The sequence below is a fragment of the Leopardus geoffroyi genome, chromosome A2, assembly GCF_018350155.1.
Source record: "Leopardus geoffroyi isolate Oge1 chromosome A2, O.geoffroyi_Oge1_pat1.0, whole genome shotgun sequence".
NCBI classification, from domain to species: Eukaryota; Metazoa; Chordata; class Mammalia; order Carnivora; family Felidae; genus Leopardus; species Leopardus geoffroyi.
Window position 1 is genome coordinate 26,565,330 of NC_059331.1, and position 19,400 is coordinate 26,584,729.

Below are 19,400 nucleotides of genomic sequence, written 5' to 3' on the forward strand. Positions count from 1 at the left end.
GGAATTTTTCTGAAAAGGAGAAATTTGGGTGCAGAGATCCACACAGAGAGAGTGCCGTGTGAAGACTGGAGTGACACTGCCATATGCTGTGGAACTACCAGGAGCTGGGAGACAGGCTTGGACAGCTTCTTCCCAAACGTCTCCAGGGGCAGTGTGGCCCTGCCGACACCTTGGGGTCAGACTTCCAGGCTCCAGGACTGGGAGGCCCAATACACTTATGGCGGCCCAGGCTGTTTCAACAGGGGCCATATCCGAGTTGGCTCCCTGGCTTTTGCCCATAGTTCCACTAAAGAATGGGGCCTCAGTGGCCCACAGTAACCTGTTGGACACAACACCCTTTATGGGGTCCTTCCCTTCCCTGTCTCACCATCTGTCCCATCCCCTGTCAGTGCCACCTGGGAGCTCTCCCCAGATAAACTACTTTCCTTGAATCTTTTTCTTAGGGTCTACCTCTGAGGAAACCAACTCAAAATGGTGTAAGATGGACCTGTCCTTCCCTCCCCTTGGGCTTACCTGTGTGGGGCCTCCTGGCTCCCCACAGCACCACCCTTCTCCCTGCTTCTGACCACGGCTCTCCCAAAGACCTAGCCCCACCTGTGATGGGGTCTCTCTTCCTCCTCTTTCAGGCCCACCTGGGCCTTGCCACCTGGGAAGCCCCCTCACTTTCCCATCACCTCTGCCTGGGAGTGACAACCTGTGTCATCCTACCCCAAGGTGGGCGAGCCCTCATCCGGCCACCTCCACCTCTTCCTGAGAGCATGTTTTTCTGACTTTTCTTCTTGCCTTAACCCCAGCCCCGGGGGAGCCCCTCTGTCAGGAGAGAGGGGCCAGATTTTTCTCAGTGAGCTCTTGAGAGCCAAACTTGCTTGAGCTAATAATAAAAATAATAAACTATCAACAAAATAACACAACCAGCTACCATTTATTGAGTGCTTACTGTGCAGCTGGAATTAGGCTAAGAGTTTTATGTATCTGTCTCGCCAAATCTCCATGGCAACCCTGTGAGTTGGAAACTACTGTCTCTTCTTCTCAGCGGAGGAAGCTGAGGCCTGAAGGGGGTGGGTGACGTGCCCGTGGTCTCCCAGCTGTGGTAGCAGAGGGGAGATCCACACCATCAGCTGCAGGCAGCAGATGGTGACAACACCGGTGGCTGGCAGGCCTCAGGCAGGCTCACACTCACCAAATCCCAACAAGGAAGGGAACTGGGTCCAACGGGGGTTCTGTGTGCCTGGGACTAAGGCTCGACTCCGGAAAAGGAGGTATTTCAACTGGAACCCAAAGGATAATTCTACACCAGGAGAGGGTCCTAACCTCAGGCCACTGAGGGCTCACATTTTCCTTCATGTGAGTAACTGAATCTTTGGCGCAGGGAGGGCACGCACGAGCCTTTGTGCAGCCACTCTGTGACCTCCGTCCATGGCTGATCTAATAAAGCAAGCACAGCGTTTTTCTGGCTAGGAACAGAGGGGGCTCAGACTGACTCCCACCAGTCTCCTGGGGCTGGCACATGAGATTTGTCTTCCTTGGAGTGAGGACTTCTCAGTGGGGGGCAAGGGCCAGCCTGACTTGGAGCAGGGTCCTCTCCACAGCATGGGCCTTCTGGAGCCAGAGGAGACATACTGGATGTGACAGAAGCCTCTTTCTTCTCTCGGACAAGCCTGAGACAGCACACGGTCGTGAGCTGAGCAGGTCTGAGGCTTCTGAGTCTGCTTGGTTAGGAGTTATTTGGGGATCTCTATGACATCTTTTTGTTTTTAAAAGCCAACCCAGTCATTCATCCTACATTTCCTGAGGCTCTCTTCTGTGCCATCACAATGCTGGGGGGCCTGGGACAGAGCAGAGGACCAATCAAATTCTTGCCTTCTGGAAATGCACAGCACAGCTGGGAGGGACAAGTATGTGGATGGTTACAGTGCAGTGGGCTAGGTGCTCTGGTAGGTGTTTCTCCAGGGGACTTCCTGGCTAGGAGGCTATCAGAGAATGCTTCCTGGAGGAAGTGGCATCTAGGCAGATAGAGTTCCCCTGGAAAGTGTTCCAGGCAGAGGGAGCAGCATGTGCAGAGGCTCAGAGGAGAGGTGGAACCTGATACTCTGATGGTAGAGACCAAAGTGAAGGGGGAAGGGGACTATTCATTAGAGCCTTAAGAATGAGGCTAATGTAATGATCTTGGGCTTTGTTCTCAGGGTCATGAGGGGGCCATGGGAAGAATTAAACGGGGCCAGTGATAAATCGTCAGCTCAGTGTGGAGAAGGTAGCACCTCCTCCAAGAAGCCTTCCCTGACCCCTGGCTCCTGGCCTTTCAGTGGAGAATCCGCCATAAGGCACCTTGTCATGCTTCATGGTCAGCCTGATTTGGAGGCCATCTTCCTCTCTAGGCTGTGACTCTTGAGGGCCTTCATCATCAGGTCCCCGGTGCTACCACCAAGGCACAGCAGGTGTGCAGTAAGTGTCATTAGAAGGAAGTGAGTGGCTTTCTGTTTGGGAAAGAAACTAGGGGAGAAAACATCCCAAACACACCAGAACTTGCTCCCTCCACCCAGCTGGCTTCGTCCTTTACCCCACACTCAACAGTGCTCTTCAAAGTGAACTCTGTCCAGAGGATGGGCTCAGACTTTGGAATCTGCGTAGCCACTTCTGGCTAAATGCAAACTCAGGCTATTTTCCTCGTCATCCTTGGAAATTCCGTGGAGTTTGTCTCCAAAGGCAGAGGGCGCTAACTACTCTTCCATGGGCTTCTTTCTGTTCGCCCATGGGGGCAGGATTCCTCACAAGGGACAAATTCCGCATGCTTGGGTGTGGGTGGTGGACACTGCAGGGGGACAGGGGCCACAGGGCCTGAGGGAGACACTCAGCATGTAGACAAGAAGACTGAAGTCGAAGGACATGATGGAGTGGAAAAGAAGCAGAGACACGAAGATACTGAAAGTGACAGACATATTGACAGACACACATGCACTAGCATGTGGTCATTCGTGTGTGTGCACCCTCCTCCCCCCCCCCCCCCCAATGAGTCAGGTGCTTCTAAAAGTCCCACCTGGAACCAGGGGACATGTGTGGCCCTGCCCAGACCTGGTTGCCACTTGGCCTGAGTTTCCAGTCATCCCTGAAGGCTGTCCTGAATCCTGACCATGAGGTCCAGGCCTGGGAAAGGTAATCAAAGGAACCAGAGGCTGCCTTTCATCCTCTAAATGGTCCTTCTTGTAAGCCTCCGGTATTTATAGGCAATTATTGATCATGTCACCAATACAGATGGACAGAAACTGCAAATAAATCTGTAAACAATAAGGATGGTGGCTTGAGCCTTTTGTTCCAGTGACATTTATTTCAGAAGGAAATAAACCCATTGTTTCCATTATGGCCTGTTTTAATTTTATTTATTGATTTCTGATGGTCTTCTCCAGCTCCGGCTGGTGCTAGAATTACTGGGCCATGCAAGGCTGCACAGCAGGAGATGCGAGAAGGTGTGAGGACACACAGGAGGCCTCTTACTCCCCAACTTCCTGGGATGTTTCCCAGAATAAGACAAAAACACATGTGCCGGCAGCTGCTCTGAGGTTTGCATATTTTAACTAATTTAATCGTCAGCAGCTTAATGAGGAATTTGGGGAAACCGAGGCACAGAACCTCAGGTCACAGCTGGTAAGAGACAGAGGAAGAAAAGGATCCCAGTGATGAGCTCAGGAGCCCTTTTGCATCACTTTGACTCCTCTAGACCAGGGTTCTGCAGTTTTCTGCAAAGGACCAGAGGAAATATTTTGGGCTTTCTGGGCCATATGTTCCCAGTCACAGCTACTGAACTCTGCCATTGTAGTGGGAAAGCAGCAGTAGGAGCAGTATGTAAATGAATGAACGTGGCTGTGTTCTAATAAAACTTTATTTAGAAAAACAGGTGGCTGCTGGATTTGGCCATGGGCCTTAGACTGTTGGACCCTGATCTGGGTGTTGCACCCTCTTAGCCCAAGGGGGACACGAACCCGGAGCTCCTGAGCTTCAACCTGCCTGAGTTTGGCTCAACAATTGGTGGTGGAGAAGGAAGGTTTCTGTGGGATAAGAGACAGTTCCTACAATTCTGTTCCTCCTTCCCAGCAGCCTGTGTCCTCCTCAAGAGTGGATCCACCAGCCCCCTGCTTGCTTAGGGCCCAGCCGCCTGTCCTTGGACTTTCCTCCAAATTCACCCGACTGGATTATCACCTAAGGTGCTTTGTTCAGTGCCCGGCACTCAGGAGGTACCCAGGAAATAGCAGCTCTAGCCATATTTGCACCTTCAGGTTTGCAGAGGCTTCATCTGGCCCCAGGGATATCGAGTCTATATAATATGGTAGTTGAATGCAGGCTTTGGAACCCCAACTGCGCTCTGTCATGGGCTGTGGATATAGTCCTCTCAGCTTTAGTTTCCTTATCTATATGTGGCCACCACAATCCCTAATTTAGTAAAAATTAAATTCAAGAATACACCCCAAGCACAGTACCTGCTATGGACAGTGATGGTTATTGAGCGAGTAGGCCCCTTTGCACTCTGCCTTGGGGATGCACCTTTGCCTCCATCCTTCCTCCCGAGGAGGCAGAAATCCCTCCAGAACGAGAGAATAGTGTGCTCTGGATAGGGAATGGGTTCCTCCAGGCCCTGATAGAGCAGCAGGAGAAAGGAGGAGGTCACCTGGCCAAACATGCAGCCCTTCCCCTTCTTCAAGGGCGTAGGGTAATCTCAGGTTGTGGGGCCCTTCCCGCCTCCTCAAGGGGGTGGGGTAATCTCAGGCTGTGGGGCATCTTTGGGCACGTTAGCCGGAGAGGACAGTTTGTGCCACCAGAATTTCTCTTTGCTGAGAGTCTGGCTGTATGTCATTGGAGAGAACTATTGTATTAGGATGGGACTGTCTGGAGCATCTGGGTTCATCCCCTGAGCCATGGCAGGCTTGCTGGTGGCCTGTCTGAATCTCTTCAGCAGGTCAAGCATGACAAAATTCACCTCAGACCCAGTGGGCAATTCTAATTCTTTCCAGGAGAGACAGCTGGGTCTTGGCCTCTTTGATTAATCAAGATGGTGGCCTCCACAATGAAGTCAATGGGGTTTTGGGAAGGCTTTGGGAGATAAATCTTCCCGAGAGATGTGTGGGATCCAGACATCTCTAAAGGAGAAATAATCTTAATAATAATCACAATAATGATTCTAATAAGTATTAATACTGTTAGTTGGCCAGTTTGGAGCCTGGTGTCCTTTCACTTAATGTTCCCAACAATATTGTGAGGCAAATTCTTTTGTTTTTTTTTTTAATGTTTATTTATTTTTTAGAGAGAGTGAGAGAGACAGATTGTGAGTGGGGGAGGGGCAGAGAGAGAGGGAGACACAGAATCCAAAGCAGGCTCCAGGCTCTGAGCTGTCAGCACAGAGCTTGACATGGGGCTTGAACTCACGAACTGTGAGATCATGACCTGAGCCGAAGTTGGACGCTTAACCCACTGAGCCACCCAGGTGCCCTGTGAAGCAGATTCTTTTATTGACTTCATTTTTACCAGTGAGGGGCTTAGAGAGATTAAGTGATTTGCCCAAGGTCACCCAAGTGGAGCGACTGATGCAATATTGCCATCCATGACTTTTACTAACTGTGATGAAATGAAGTAGGGGTGGCTGGAGCTAGACTGTGGTGGATGCCTGCTGCTTTGGTCGTCTTTCCAGCATCCATTTTCCCTTTGTCTGGCGCTCACCCTGATTTTCCTTTGGGAATCAAACTCCCTTCCTCTGCTCTCTGCTGTGCAGTTGGCTAGGGCTGGCCCCATTCCTGGCTCTAAGTGTGGCCATGTGGCCCAAGCCTAACTCCATTTCATGGTCACAGAGATGGGCAGGCAACCCAGGCTGAGGAGATCAGAGCCCTCACAGGGCTTTTGACACACTTACCAGGAAAGAGGATCTGCCTTTCTGCTGGGATCGCTGACTTGAGATGACTTAGAACTGGAGATGTTGATGGGTATCTGCCACTGTGTGGGAGCACCTTGCCGGAGAACAAAGCCACATGGAGGAAAGGATCCCAGAGATAGAGTCAGAGTGCTGGGGATGTAACCGAGCTTCTAGATCCAGCCTTGCCTGAAGGCGGTCTATCTCTGGACTTTTCCATATGTGAGCCAATATACATCCTTCATTTGTTGGGCTGGTTTGAGGGTTTTTGTTTTTGTTTGTTTTTGTTTTTTTTGTCACTTGTACCCAGAAGGGTACCACCTGATACACAAGGATTTTCTCATTTTCAGCCAAAGTTACAACCACAGACAGGTGAGGCAAGTTGCCCAATGTAACACAGTCAGAAGAAAGGCAGAGCTGGGATTCAAACTCCAAAAGTGGTGCTCTTTCCATGACATCTACGTCTGTCTCCCCGTGCTACGCCCTTGGGGAGCAGACCTTGACATTCCCACCTCTGTTTCCCAGGGCCTCCCAAAGCAAGGGATTGGCACCAAGCATAGCAAGTGTCTGCCCTTTCCATGAGGCCCACTCTGTGGGACACCAGGCTAGCTGGCGGCCGCCACCCCCCTGCGGGCTGGTTGCTGCCCAGCCAGTATTAGACAGGCTGGTCTCACCTGAGAAGGAGCTGCCCAACCCAAACACATGTTGGCAAAGCATGGCTTCCAGCATTCCCCGCCTGAGGAGATAACCCTCGGCCTTGCAAGCTTCCAAATTCCTATTGGAGCGGTTGGGGGGGGCTGTGTGTAGACATAGAGGTGAGCTCAGAGAGAGGGGCGTGAACGGTGACCATGTGACAGAATCTGTGCCTCGTCACAGGAGACCAGCCCGTCTCATACTGGCGGGCCTGGCACGGCATCCGGTGGGCAGTGGCCAGCCTGAATGGCGAGCTGCGGGACGCACCAGGGCAGACAGACAGAAGGACAGACTAGGGCAAACACTGGGTAAAGCCAAACTCCTCCTCACAACTATGCTCAGCCTGAGCATGAGCACCATGCCCTCCTCACCTCCCTTTGCCAGCACCTGCCCCCTCCCTGTAGGACTGCCCCTCCTCGCCCCTCCTCCCTCTCCTCCTTCTCTTAGATCCTGCCAAATGCTCACCTCCCCTGCCCTCCTGCTCTGGCTGGCATTCCTCAGCAAATTTATGCTCAGAGAAGTCTGTCCTGACTCCTACCTCCTTTATGGTACATGTCCAGAGCATTTTGAAATGACTGTACAAATTGTTTTTTACCGGATGACTAGAGCCATACCTGTTTTTTAAAAATCCTGTCTTGTTAATCATCGTGTCCTTGTTTAACTGCCATGTAGGAAGTGCTCAGTTAATGCTCACTGAGTGAGCCTCCTGTACCAGCTCTGTTCCAGCCACGGACTTTGAATCCACCGAAGCAGAGAGGCAGTAGTACCTAGTGCCGGGGGCATACATTTTGCAGTGACATTGCTCAGGCGAGTTTTTGAGTCTTTCTGTGCCTTCGTTCCTCATCTGCAAAATGGGAGTGATAATGGTGCCTCCCTCACAGAGGTGATATGAAGATTAGATAAGCCCCAGATAGGACACAGAGCCTGGCACATAATAGATGCTCTTTTATGTGTTTTTGTGATTATTATCCTAGATGCCTAGACAGAGAACTACAGGGATTAATAGGGGATAGCCACACTTTCACTCCCATTTTACAGATAAGAAAACTGAGGTTTAGTGAAGGGAAGAGACTAGCCCAAAATTACACAGCTAGAAAATTTATCAAGACTACAACACCTTTGGGGCACCCAGGTGGCTCAGTGGGTTTTAAGTGTTCGACTCTTAATTTCGGCTCAGGTCAGGATCTCAGGGTCGAAAATGAGCCTTGTGTCAGGCTCTGTGCTGAACATAGAACCTGCTTGAGATTCTCTCTCTCTCTCTCTCTGTCTCCCTCTGCCCATCTCCCCACTCGTGCACTCTCTGGTCTCTCAAAAAAAAAAAAAAAAAGATCACATACTTTGTTGTAAGTTTTCAGATCATTATTTTCAGAGAAAAATGAGATTTGGGGCCTTCTTTGTTCATTCCTCCAATACTGGTGTGAGTCATGGTTGATGCTCAAATGTTTTTTGAATGAAGAGATGAACGAGTGAATGAACGCCAAAGGGCTCCCGTGGTTGAGGAAAAAAGCCTGCGATGCAGATGATCAGATCCCTGGCTCGCATGTCCTGCCTGCTCGTTCCTTATCTTCCGTCTGCCCTACTTCTGTTTTCATTTCTGTCAATAATGTGCAACCCGAAGTATAGCCCTTTCCAGGCTGGTGAACATACCTGAGGGTTCAAGGCTCCCACGTCCCTGCGTCAGTAGAGAAGATGAGATGTTCCAGCTGGTGCTTTGGGTCCTGGACCCCAGCCAGCCAACCCCCTGGGCCGGCAGCTGAGGAAGGCCAGCCTGCTGGTTCTTGGAGGGGCTGGGGCCTCCCAGGTGGTCTCTCTAGATGCAGCAGGCCCAAAGGTAGGGACAAAGTGGCTCATGGGCTCTTGGGTGGGCTCCCCCTGGCCCTGCTCTGGCCCTGCCCTCCTGAGAAGAAGCCTGTGAAGAAACCCTCCCTGCCCTGTTAAACAATCTTCCCCGGAAGGAGGAAATTAATCTAAGGGCTCACCGGGAGGAAATGAGTCCAAAGTCTTGCCTGGTTGAAGAGCCACGTGGAGCCCTGGCTTAGGCCTGCGTGTAAGTAGGTGTCTCTTCCCCACAGATCTCTCCTGGCCTTGGCAGAGGAACTTCGGGTGGGGATTTGAACAACTCAACGAAGAATGAAATACCACAGTCACTGTTTGAGAAAGCAACACAAAACACAGCATGGCACCACGACCCAAAACAAACCTACCCCACACTGGCACCCTTTCCAGGCCCTGAGGGTGACGAGGGGACAGTTCAGTGAGGCAGTGGAATGCTGTCACCCGCTTTGAGGTTCTAGGCCAGGCTGAGCGCTGCTGGAGGAAGCAGGCGTGGGGAGGTGGCACACACCGTGGGTGGGGGAGGTAAAGGCCGCTGAGCCTGGATGATGGACGAAGGGCCTCCTCCACCAGGCGCAGGGAATGGTCTGCAGAAAAGATTCTGGATTTGGTTTGGGGTACAAGTTACAAGTTGAAGCCAGAGAAAGAAGGAGGGAGGGGGACAGAGAAGGGCCAACAGGTAGTAGAATTTCAGCACAACAGTGAGCGTAGCGTTAATCGTCTCTCTCTTTCCCTGGGACTCAGTGTCCCCCACTCCCCATCCCGCACCCCCAAGCTTCGCTACTGGTCATCATCCTCATTCCCAAGAACGTTTCCTCTTAGGATGAGTTCTTTCCCAGCAGGCACCGCGTTCCACATAGTCCCCTGGGGGTCTTCCTGTTTGCTGGCAGATGGTGTTGCTCTAGTTGGTGGTTTCCACCCTGTTTCCGAGAGGATGTGCTGTCCTCTTGAAATGAATACCCAAGGACATGAGGTCAGACCGCTGGTCAGAGGATAAAGACACATGTCCAGGAGCTGCCACGAAGGAAAGGTGGCGGTGGCTGCTGCGTGAGGTGGTTCTGGTGCCCAGCGGGTCCTGGGGGGAGCAAGTTGGGGTGCGCTTTCCTGCATCCCGACTGGTTTTAGGCCTGGCCTTCTGTCTGCTCCTGCCTTCTGTCTACTCCTCTCAGGAGAGTAGTTCTGGACAGTTCTGTGCATGGCTGGTGTCTTTTTATCCTTCAGGCCTGACCTTCCCTGTGGAGACCCTCTGCCTTGCCTCCCAAAGTAAACAAGTGAGTCATTGAATTAAAATTGTGGTAAATTCAGTGAGGGAAACTGTAACAGCGAATAGTAAAGAGCAGGAGAATGCCTCCCAGCAGGTGGTCAGGAGAGGCCTCTCTGAGGAGAGAACTGGGAGGCGCTGTCCTATATCCTAGGGCTGCTATGGAACCAACAACCACAAACGCAGTGTCTTTATTATCTTTCAGTCTGCTAGGTCACAAGGCTGAGGGTCTCACTGGGTTAAAATCCAGGTGTAGGTAGGACTGTGTTCCTTTTTGGAGGCTCCATAGAGATTTTGTTTCCCTGCCTTTTCCGGGTTCTGGAGGTGGCCTGCTTTCCTTGGCCCATGACCCCTTCCTCCAACTTCAAAGCCAGCAGTGTCTCATCAATGACACTTCTTCCTTCTCTCTCTTCTGCTTTTCTCTTCCGCTCTTAAGGATCCATGAAGACATTGGGCCCAGCCAGATACTCCAGGACCCTCTCCCTGTCTCAGGGTCTCCTGATTAGCAACCTTAATTCTATCTGCAACTTTAATTGCCTTTTGCCATATAACTAAGGGCACATGTTTGCAAGGCTCTGGGTTTTAGGACATAGGCATCTTCGAAGGCTGCTAACATCAGGCGCAATCCTGTTTGAGTTTCTGTGTGGCACTTACAACAGCCTGAAATGATATTTCTTTTTTCTTTTTCTTTTTATTTAGAGAGAGTGTGAGTGGAGGAGAGGCAGAGAGAGAGAGCGGGACAGAGGATCCAAAGCAGAATCCATGACAGGAGAAAGCATGATGTGGGGCTTTGAACTCATGGAGCCTGAGATTGTGACTGAAGTCGAAGTCAGACGACACACAACCCACTGAGCCACTCAGGTGCCCCTGAAATGATATTTCTTGAATATTTGTTCACTTGTCACCTGTCTTGCTTTACTGGAAAGTGAATCCCACGAGGGCTGGGGCCTTGGTGGTTCTGCTTACTAGAATAATGCCTGGTGCCCAGTACATGCTGAGTGAAGGTTTGCTGAATGAATGAATGAATGAGTGCCAGCTCATTTCTGCATTGGTGTCAATACAGACAGCCCCGGTCCATGGGCCAGAAGCTGTGACCCCTACTCTACTCAGAGCATCTGTGTGACCCTGGGCCTCCTCTCCCCTGCTTTGGGTCTCAGACATCCTTGCAAAAGCCTTGTGATGAAGAGAAGGCCCAGAGCAGTCTCCTCAAGGGCTTCACGTCTTGGAGGGGTTAATAACCTTTAGGAAATCATCCTTTCATTTTCCCTCCAATGGCAAACCCTCCCTGAAGCAGCAGCCTGAGCAGGCCTCCCAGGGGACATTCTCTCCAGTGCTCACTCAGAGAGGAACCAGCCGGGTCTCAGCACTGGGGCTGGTTCCTGTGTGCACCAGGGACTCCCCCGCACGGTCCGCGGTGTGGGTGGAGAACATGGGCTCCGACTCATACAGGCCTGGGTGTTACCTGACTCTGCTCCTGACCTGCTGGGTCCCCTTGGCAGGTGCCCTCCCATTTTCAAGCCTTGGTTTCCTCTTCTACGAAGTGGGATAGTTCTTGTGTCACAGGATAGTTATGAGAATTTGTTTGAAAAACGTGGCCCATGGTGGATGCTCAGTAAACTCCGTGATTATAATTACTTCTTTGTGTAATATCATCTGTGAGGTGGACTTTCCTGAAAGAGCCAGGATGCCTTCTCTCTCTCTCTCAGATGTTGACACTGGAGGATTGGGGATCAGTGTCAAAGTCTGGATTCAGGGAATGGGAAGAGGTCTTAAAAGCACAATTATTGTTGTATGACAGTTGATTCATTTCCTTGGGGAGTGTTGGTGTGAAAGGCTGATCCAGTGACCAGGAGGGACCGGTCAGCATTCCTCCCCTTGCTGACAGGTTCAGGGGACTGGCTCTGCCACCAGCACATCCTCAGGGAAGCAGTTGTAACACAACAGCTTATTTCTTTTATCTAATTATAAAAATAATGTGGTCCCATCACGGAAATTTTGGAAAACACCGAATAGTGTAAAGGAAAAAATATCAGGCAAGCGTAACCTCTCTTGGGAACGATGTCAATATTTTGCCCTTTTTCCTGCCCCTGATTGTTGGACAGAACTCTTCCTGTCCATCCGGTTTTGTGCCCTTCTTTTTTCACTTATCATTACAGCTGAGGTATTTCCCACGTTGCCGAAAACCCGTACACGGATTTCTTAACGACTATCGCCTGTTGCAGAGGGCTACCTTTATTTACCCTCCTCGGCTGCTGGGTGTTTGATCTTTTCTGTGTGTGTGTGTGTTATAAATACACTGCGATGAATTTTTACAGGTATATCTTGTGACCTTTGTACACCTATACTTCCTTTATTTTTTAAATGGGAACAATTAATTCCAGCCTTCCTATCCCACGAGGTTTTATGAGGCAAAAAGGGGAACACGGATATGAAGGGGCTTTCAAAACCATGGGGGAAAGGAGCTGTCCAGATAGAAGGCCAGATTTTGAGCATTGTCTCTTCCAGCACTGTGTGTTCAAGGTGTGTGCATGCATGCGTGAGTGTTCCTAAAAGGTAGGAGGATTAGACGACTGTGGGTCTAGGGCTAATAGCCACAGAATCAGCATTGATGCGGCATTTCCTATCTGCATGGCACTCCATTAAGCAAGGTCCATGCATAATCCGAGTTCATCCTGAACAGCCCTCAGAGGGAAGTCCTATCATTAGCTACAGCTTCTGATTGAGGAGCCTGAGGCATAGAAAGGTGAAGTAATTTGCCCCTGACAACACAGCGAGTGGGAAATTGGGGAGCGACACACACACCACCCACCAGCACCTCCAAGAGCTTCAGGGGCTCTGGAACAGAAATGCAGGGCCCCCCAGCATTTCCCCAAATAAGGCGCTTTTTAAAAATGGAACATGGCCCTGTGTTCCTGGCAGACAGAGAAACTAATCTGAAGATTATTTCCCCAGAGCTGGGGTAGTTTCTGAATTAGAATGTTTCGTTCAGAGAGGAAAAGCCCAGAGGAGCAGAACCCACCCCTGGCATGTCTGAGATAAAACGGCAGAGCTGCGTCCAAGTGTGGGTCCCCATCATGTGAGTGTATGTGTCTTGGGTACCCATAAGCATGTGTGTGTGTGCGCGCACAGGGGTAGGCAGATGTGTGTGTTTGTGTAGGCTGTACTTAGCTTTCCGGGTGCCCAAAGACAAAAGAGTTGGTTTACTAATGAAATAAATGCTCACCGCACCAATTTTTCTAGTTCTGATCTTTGAGAAGAAACTGGACCAGGACCTAGGTTGGGATTTCTGTGTATTCCCTTCAGCATCAAATCACCAGCATGTTTTCCCAGCAACCACAGGGCCTTGATAACAAAGGCAAGCCAGGTGTGTGTCGAAGCCAAGGGGGAAAGGCACAAACATTACTATGCCAAGCGGTGCCACCGGAAACTACAAATAATTTACAGTTTTCTGTAGCCTCGTTAATTGACCAAATCCAATGTAGCCACGTGTGCCTTGTGCCTTGATCTGCTATGTAATAAAATCAGTGCCTTGGCATGAGAGGCTCAGCAAAGGACAGAATACTAATAGAGTTAGAGATTCTGTTTGCAAGCATTAATAATTCATTCCTTCATTCATTTCTTTTAGTGCTGCGGCAGTTCCTTTGAACAGCAGCAACAGCAACAAAGAACCATCCATGCCAGGACTGGTGTGGGCAGCTGGCACAGAAGCTCGTTGGCTTGGAGCCCTATGCCTGGGCAGCCCGGCCAAACTGCATTTCTTGGGTCTGTGGCTCTGCATTGGGGGGCAGGGAGGACAGCGGGATCAGGTTAGAAGTCTGACATGGCTCTACATCAGGGGGTCACAGAGAGGCATCCCTTTCTGGAGGCTGCTGGGGGAAATTTGCCTTTTTCCCTTTTCCAGTTTCTAGAGGCTACTTTCTTGGCTCATGGCCCCTTCCTCCTTTTCACATGTCTTTCTCTGACTCTCTCCTCCCCTCTCCCACTTAAAAAAAATGTTTATTTATTTTTGAATGAGAGATGGGGTGCTGGGTGGGTCAGTCAGTTAAGCGTCTGACTTTGGCTTGGGTCATCATCGTCTGTGAGTTTGAGCCCCGTGTGGGCTCTGTGCTGACAGCTCAGAGCCTGGAGCCTGCTTGGGATTCTGTGTCTCCCTCTCTCTCTCTCCCCCTCCCCCACTCCCATTCTGTATCTCTCTCTCTCTCAAAAATAAATAAAGAAATTAATTTTTGAGAGAGAGAGCAGGGGAGGAGCAGAGAGAGAAGCGGACAGAGGATCGGAAGCAGGCTCCACCCTGACGACAGGCAGCCCAATGTGGGCCTCCAAAGCATGGAACCGTGAGATCATGACCCCATCTGAAGTCAGTTGTTCACGTGATTGAGCCACCTCAGCACCCCTTATTTCTCCCCCTTTTAAGGACCCTGGTGATTACACTGCCCAACCCCACCCCCCACCCCGATAATCCAGGATACTTTCCCTATTTAAAAATTTTTTTTAAATCTTTACTTCTGAGAAAGACAGAGTACGAGCAGGGGAGGAACAGAGAGAGAGAAAGACACAGAATCCGAAGCAGGCTCCAGGCCCTGAGCTGTCAGCACATAGCCTGATGTGGGGCTTGAACTCACGGACGACGAGATCATGACCTGAGCTGAAGTCAGACACTTAACCAACTGAGCCACCCAGGTTCCCCTAATTTCTCTATTGTAAGGTCAGCTGATTAGCAACCTTAATACCATCTGTAGCCCCAATCCCTCTTTGCCATGTATTCATAATATTTGAATTCATAATATTTGTATTCATAATATTTGAGGTGGGAAAAACACTTCAAATGTTTTAGGAGTTAGAAAAGGCTCGCTCATGGTAAAATATTCGAAGCAGTGCAGAGGTGATAAAATCACCATTTAAAGGCCCACTTTTGCCTACTCTTCAAGATGGATCTACTGTACACAATTTCTAAGGATCCTTCTGGAACATTCTCTGCACACACAAGCATATATGTGTGTCTTCTTTGTTCTCTGTCTTTTTCTTTCTGTTTCTCTCTGTTACTCCTCTTTTTTGCCTGCTATCCAGATGGTCATCCATCAATCCACTCACTCATCCACTCAGCTGGTATGAATTTTACTCTACACCACAGGTATAAGAATTGTCATATTTCTTTATTTTTCTAAATCAAGTTGAATCTCACTCCAAACCACTTGTCAGGGTGGCGAGAATTTCAGTATTAACCATAATTCAACTTTAGTACCAACCATAATTCTGGAGCTCCCTTCGTCATTCCTGGTTGCCAAAAAATAGGGGTGAGGAGGGGCTTAGTGATGTTGCAGAAACAGGATCTGGCATCTCCTTTTCTTTCCACATAGTCATAGATTTCTAAACAGTATTCTGCGAAGGATTTCAATTAAACACCATAAAGAAATAGACACATATAGTTGAAAGGCTGCAAGAAATTTAGCCAAGTACCAACAGTGCTATCTCTCAGAAGTGGGATTACAGCAATTTTAATCTTCTTCTTGGCCCAACTTTTCCCTCACCTCCTACATTTTCTATACCTAATAGATATTACTCTATAATCAGCACAATAAAGTTTATTATCAGTACCCTGTGTTGCCCCTCCACTGGCCTTTTCTTTCAGTTGAGTGTACCACTCCTCAAGACCATGGAATCCTCCTTAGGTGGGGTCCTCCTTGGGTGGGGGAGAAAGTTTAAAAAGCAGATAAATCCTTGCAATGCAAACTGGAGGCTGCCCTGATTTTTTAGGCTGTGGGGTGGGCTTGGGTGGAGCAGGGAGTCTGATGGCCTATATGGCCACCTCATCACTTTTTTTATTGGGGTTCACAGCTATTGTCCTTTCATTCCAGAGGCGAGGGCTCACCCCTCCCAGCTTCCAGGCAGCCATATTGGCTCAAACCTGCCCTTCTGCTCTGGCCTCTGCTCCTTCAGGGACCATGGAGGATGTGGGTGTGAGAAGTAAGGGAGATGATTCATTTTCAGAAATACCAAATAAAAGCTTTGCTGTCTAGTTAATGATAGGTTTACAACCTATTGGAAATATGTATGAACCCTCCCCACAATGGAGTCCCAAACCCTTAGACACTTCACTCCCTGGTTCTTCTTCCCCTTCCCATTTAGCAGGCTTGTTTTCTCGGGCTTTGCGATGAGCATGTGCCAAAGAATAAAGGGAGGAGGGACTGAAAGTCTCTGTGTCACCTCAGGGAATGTACATTTGTTCCAATCAGACTACTTTTTGCCTTACATGGGAATAGGCACTGTCTGGGTCAGGCTTTAACCTGTGTAGTACTCAGCTAATGAGGAACCAGGGGAGGGACTTATGTGCTAGGAGATAAATTGTCTGCTATAACTGCCCTGAGTGTGCCTGTCCATCAGACACCTGCTCTTGCAAGAACGTTGATCCCTCCTTTGCGTCAGTGGGCTTATTTCTCTCAGGGGAAGCACAAGTCCAGGGAGCCATGGCATGAGGAGGGTGACCTGGAGCTTCCCTCCCAGGTACTGGGCTCTGAGTGGGTGCATCCATCAGGATGTGGGCTGGTGGGTCTGGGGAAAGCAGACACTGAGCACATTTGGGAGTTTCTTCATTCTGATTGTCTCCAGCACCTTTGGAATGGGGAAGGGAAGGTGGTATGATCACCCCTTATGGCATTCACCCATTTAGCTGTTGACCCACAAATATTCAATTAGTACCTTCTCTGGACTAGACACCAGGCCTTGAGTGCAATGAAAAGCAAAAATATATCTACTTCCTGACACGGTCTGGATGCCGAAAGAGGGGCTCTGCCACTTGTTTCCTGCTGTCTTTCTTCTTCTTTGCTGTAATTCCCACCCCTAGAATATAGTAGGAACTCCATAAAAATTTGTGAAAACATTGAAAAATTTGTTTCTTGTTAGCTGAAGGAGGCAATCTAATAGCAAAGAAATCTGAGAGCCAAATGAATGGAAGAATTTTCTCCCCAGTTCTTGTAGATGCCTCATCGTCATCATCATCATCATCATCATGGATATGGATGAGGCTTGATGTTCTCCATGTTTTCCTGTCATGTTCACATTTTGTCTTCACTAAGATAATGGTGGGGAAAAATCCAGCCTCTCCCATCACTGTACTGTGCACATGGTCCATTTATCTGGGTTCAAATCCTGGCAGGGTGAGCATGGTTGGACAGGTTACTCCCTCTCTCCGAGTCCTGGTGTCCTCCTCTATAAAATGAGGTTGATAAGGCAGATGTCCTCACTGGGTTGTCATGAGGATTAAATGAGATGATGCATGTAAAAATTCACATGGAGCCTGGCTCAGAGCAGAATGCTTCCTCCCTGTCAACTGATGTCTTTCTTTGTGAACCCTGAACTACACTGACCTTCTTTGTAGGAGGTCCTGATGGATGCTGAGGACTTGCTGCCTCAGGGATGTGGCCCTATCTCCCAGGCCACGAAGAGTTCTGGAATTGGGACTCCGACAGGGAGCAGCAAAGGGAACTGACAGCTTCTAAATGCCTTTTTCCTTATTGAGCTGCAAGGAGATGCAATGTTGGGCCAGATATTGCCTAGGCTGGGGAGAGGGTGATGTGGGGAGCTGGTGTCTTGCCTTAGTCTTTGAACTACACCCTTCCCAACCTAGTTGAGAACAGTGACCAGTGTCAGAAATCACCTCTCACAACCTTTTGGTTAGAGAGAGAAATCACTCCCTGCTACTGCCTCACATCTTCATTCACACTTTGACGATTGCTTTGAACTCACTGATAGTCATCTGTGTCTGTCTCCACCAGCTGATGTGCTGACAGAAGTTCACAACCAGCTCTTCAGAAAAAAATCTAGACATATCTACACATACCTAGGTTTATTATATTGCATGATATAAAGGATGTATAGCAAATACACATTTATTTTTTTTAAGTTTATTTCTTTTGAGAGAGAAAGAGAGAGAGAGAGAGAGAGCATGCATGCGGGGGGAGGGGATGGGCAGAGAGAGAGGGGGAAAGAAAGAATCCCAAACAGTTTCCGTACTGTCAGCACAGAACCAGATGTGGGGCTTGAACTCATGAACCATGAGATCATGACCTGAGCCAAGATCAGGAGTCAGATGCTTAACTGACTCAAACACACATTGATTATTACATAAGAACAACATATACAATGTTCTTTCTTATAAATTTCGTATGGCCATTGACTCTCACAGAATGCCTTCATCCATTTTTGCCTACTCTTGCTTTAGCCAATTTATGGTTGCAATTCAGGCGTGATGTGACACAATTTGACTATGAGTATGTACTTGATCACTTTCTGATTCAGCAAAGAGGCTTTCCTGTCATTGAATGAGCAAGTGTAGTTCTGTCATGAACTTTGATTGATATTTTCATTTATGTTAATAAGATGAAGGTAAGACACTAAAGACATCTGTCGAAACTTCACTTGATTGTCAATGACATGAGTGAGTTTTTTGCTGAATTAGATAACAGTTTTTGAATGCTGGAAGAACATTTCTTTGATTTTTTGTTCAATTTAAATGCAATGGCTACAGCACATGGCACACTTAATGTTTGCTGCATGGTTTTTTGTTGTTGTTATTTTGGTTTTTTCTGTTGGGGGGTGCAGAGAGAGTGTGTGTGTACATGAGCAGGGGAGAGGGGCAGAGGGAGAGAGAGAGAATCCTAAGCAGGCTTCGTGCTCAGTGCAGAGCCCAATGTGGGGCTTGATCCCATGACCCTGGGATCATGACAGTTCAAATCTAGAGTCAGATGCTCAACTGACTAAGCCACCCAGGCGCCTCTGTTTGCTGCGTTAACATTTCTCCACCACTTTCTTAAGTGTAAATCAAGCTCAGATTTGTAGTGGTTGCCAATTTCTGTGGTGTAAATACACACACTATGGTCAGTTTGAAGCTGTCATTATGAAATCATTAACTGTGGAGTTGGGAAGACACACACAGTAGCACACCACTGTGTAACATTTCCACCATACATCTACAGTATCTGCCTACTGCTTCAAGAGCATAGATAGAAGTAAAGTGTAGAAATATAATTAGGAACTGCTGAGTTTTGAGTATTACTGTTTTAAAATATAATTTATTTAATTCGTAAGTTGAAATAATTTAACTTTTCATAATGGCTGTGTTCAACAATTGGGTCACAAGATTACTGGAAATTGAACAGTTGGCTCTTGTGAGACAGGACAAACTGGCTCCAGCTCTCCATAATCTGAGTGACACTTGAAGCTGAGCAGGTCCTTATCCATCTCTGGCCACAGCACTTAGCCACTGCCTGCCACACTGGCAGATCTCTGTAAACATGAGCTGATGAAGGAGTGGCTCGCATTATCTGTCCACCTAGCCTGTAAGCTCCTGGAAAGAAAAACAATGTTATCGTCACTTTGAATCCTCATTCCCCAACAAAGAGAATCATACATCAGGGATGTTGTGACCGATTTTACACCCTGAGGAGCACCTGAAATGCTTTGTCTGGGAGCAGAAATGACCCACCACAGGGCCCTCAAGCAGGACATACAGAGGGTGGGTATTAATGAATCTCTAGTTACTATTTCCTGGGATTAGCTCATGTCACTGCCTGTGTTAGTTGTCTCTGCTGCTAACAAATTACCACATACTCAGTGGCTTCAAAAAACAAATAGTTATTATTTCAAAATTTCTGTGTGTTAGGAGTCTGGGCATGTTTTAACTGGGTCTTCTGCTCAGTGTTTTGTAAGACTGTATTCAAGGTGTTA

At 48.7% G+C, this 19,400-nt stretch overlaps 1 protein-coding gene and 1 long non-coding RNA gene across 5 annotated transcripts in view; one reads left to right on the plus strand and one right to left on the minus strand.

Moving 5' to 3' along the window:
- The window catches only part of FAM3D (FAM3 metabolism regulating signaling molecule D), a 34,506-nt gene extending 25,975 nt beyond the window's left edge, over positions 1–8,531 (minus strand). For 2 of the 4 annotated variants that reach the window (XM_045493393.1, XM_045493387.1), the window contains exon 1: positions 5,894–5,998. The gene's annotated coding sequence lies outside the window, so the exon portion shown is untranslated. Of the gene's footprint in view, positions 1–1,620; positions 1,795–5,893; positions 5,999–8,230 lie in introns of those variants that run through there. The other 2 variants (XM_045493389.1, XM_045493391.1) reach the window with 2 other exon arrangements.
- Positions 8,532–10,280: 1,749 nt separating this feature from the next.
- On the plus strand, positions 10,281–17,552 carry LOC123605806. Its single transcript, XR_006715892.1, has 3 exons — positions 10,281–10,538; positions 13,303–13,439; positions 17,053–17,552. It is a non-coding gene; the product is annotated as an uncharacterized LOC123605806 (long non-coding RNA).
- The last annotated feature ends 1,848 nt before the right edge of the window (positions 17,553–19,400 follow it).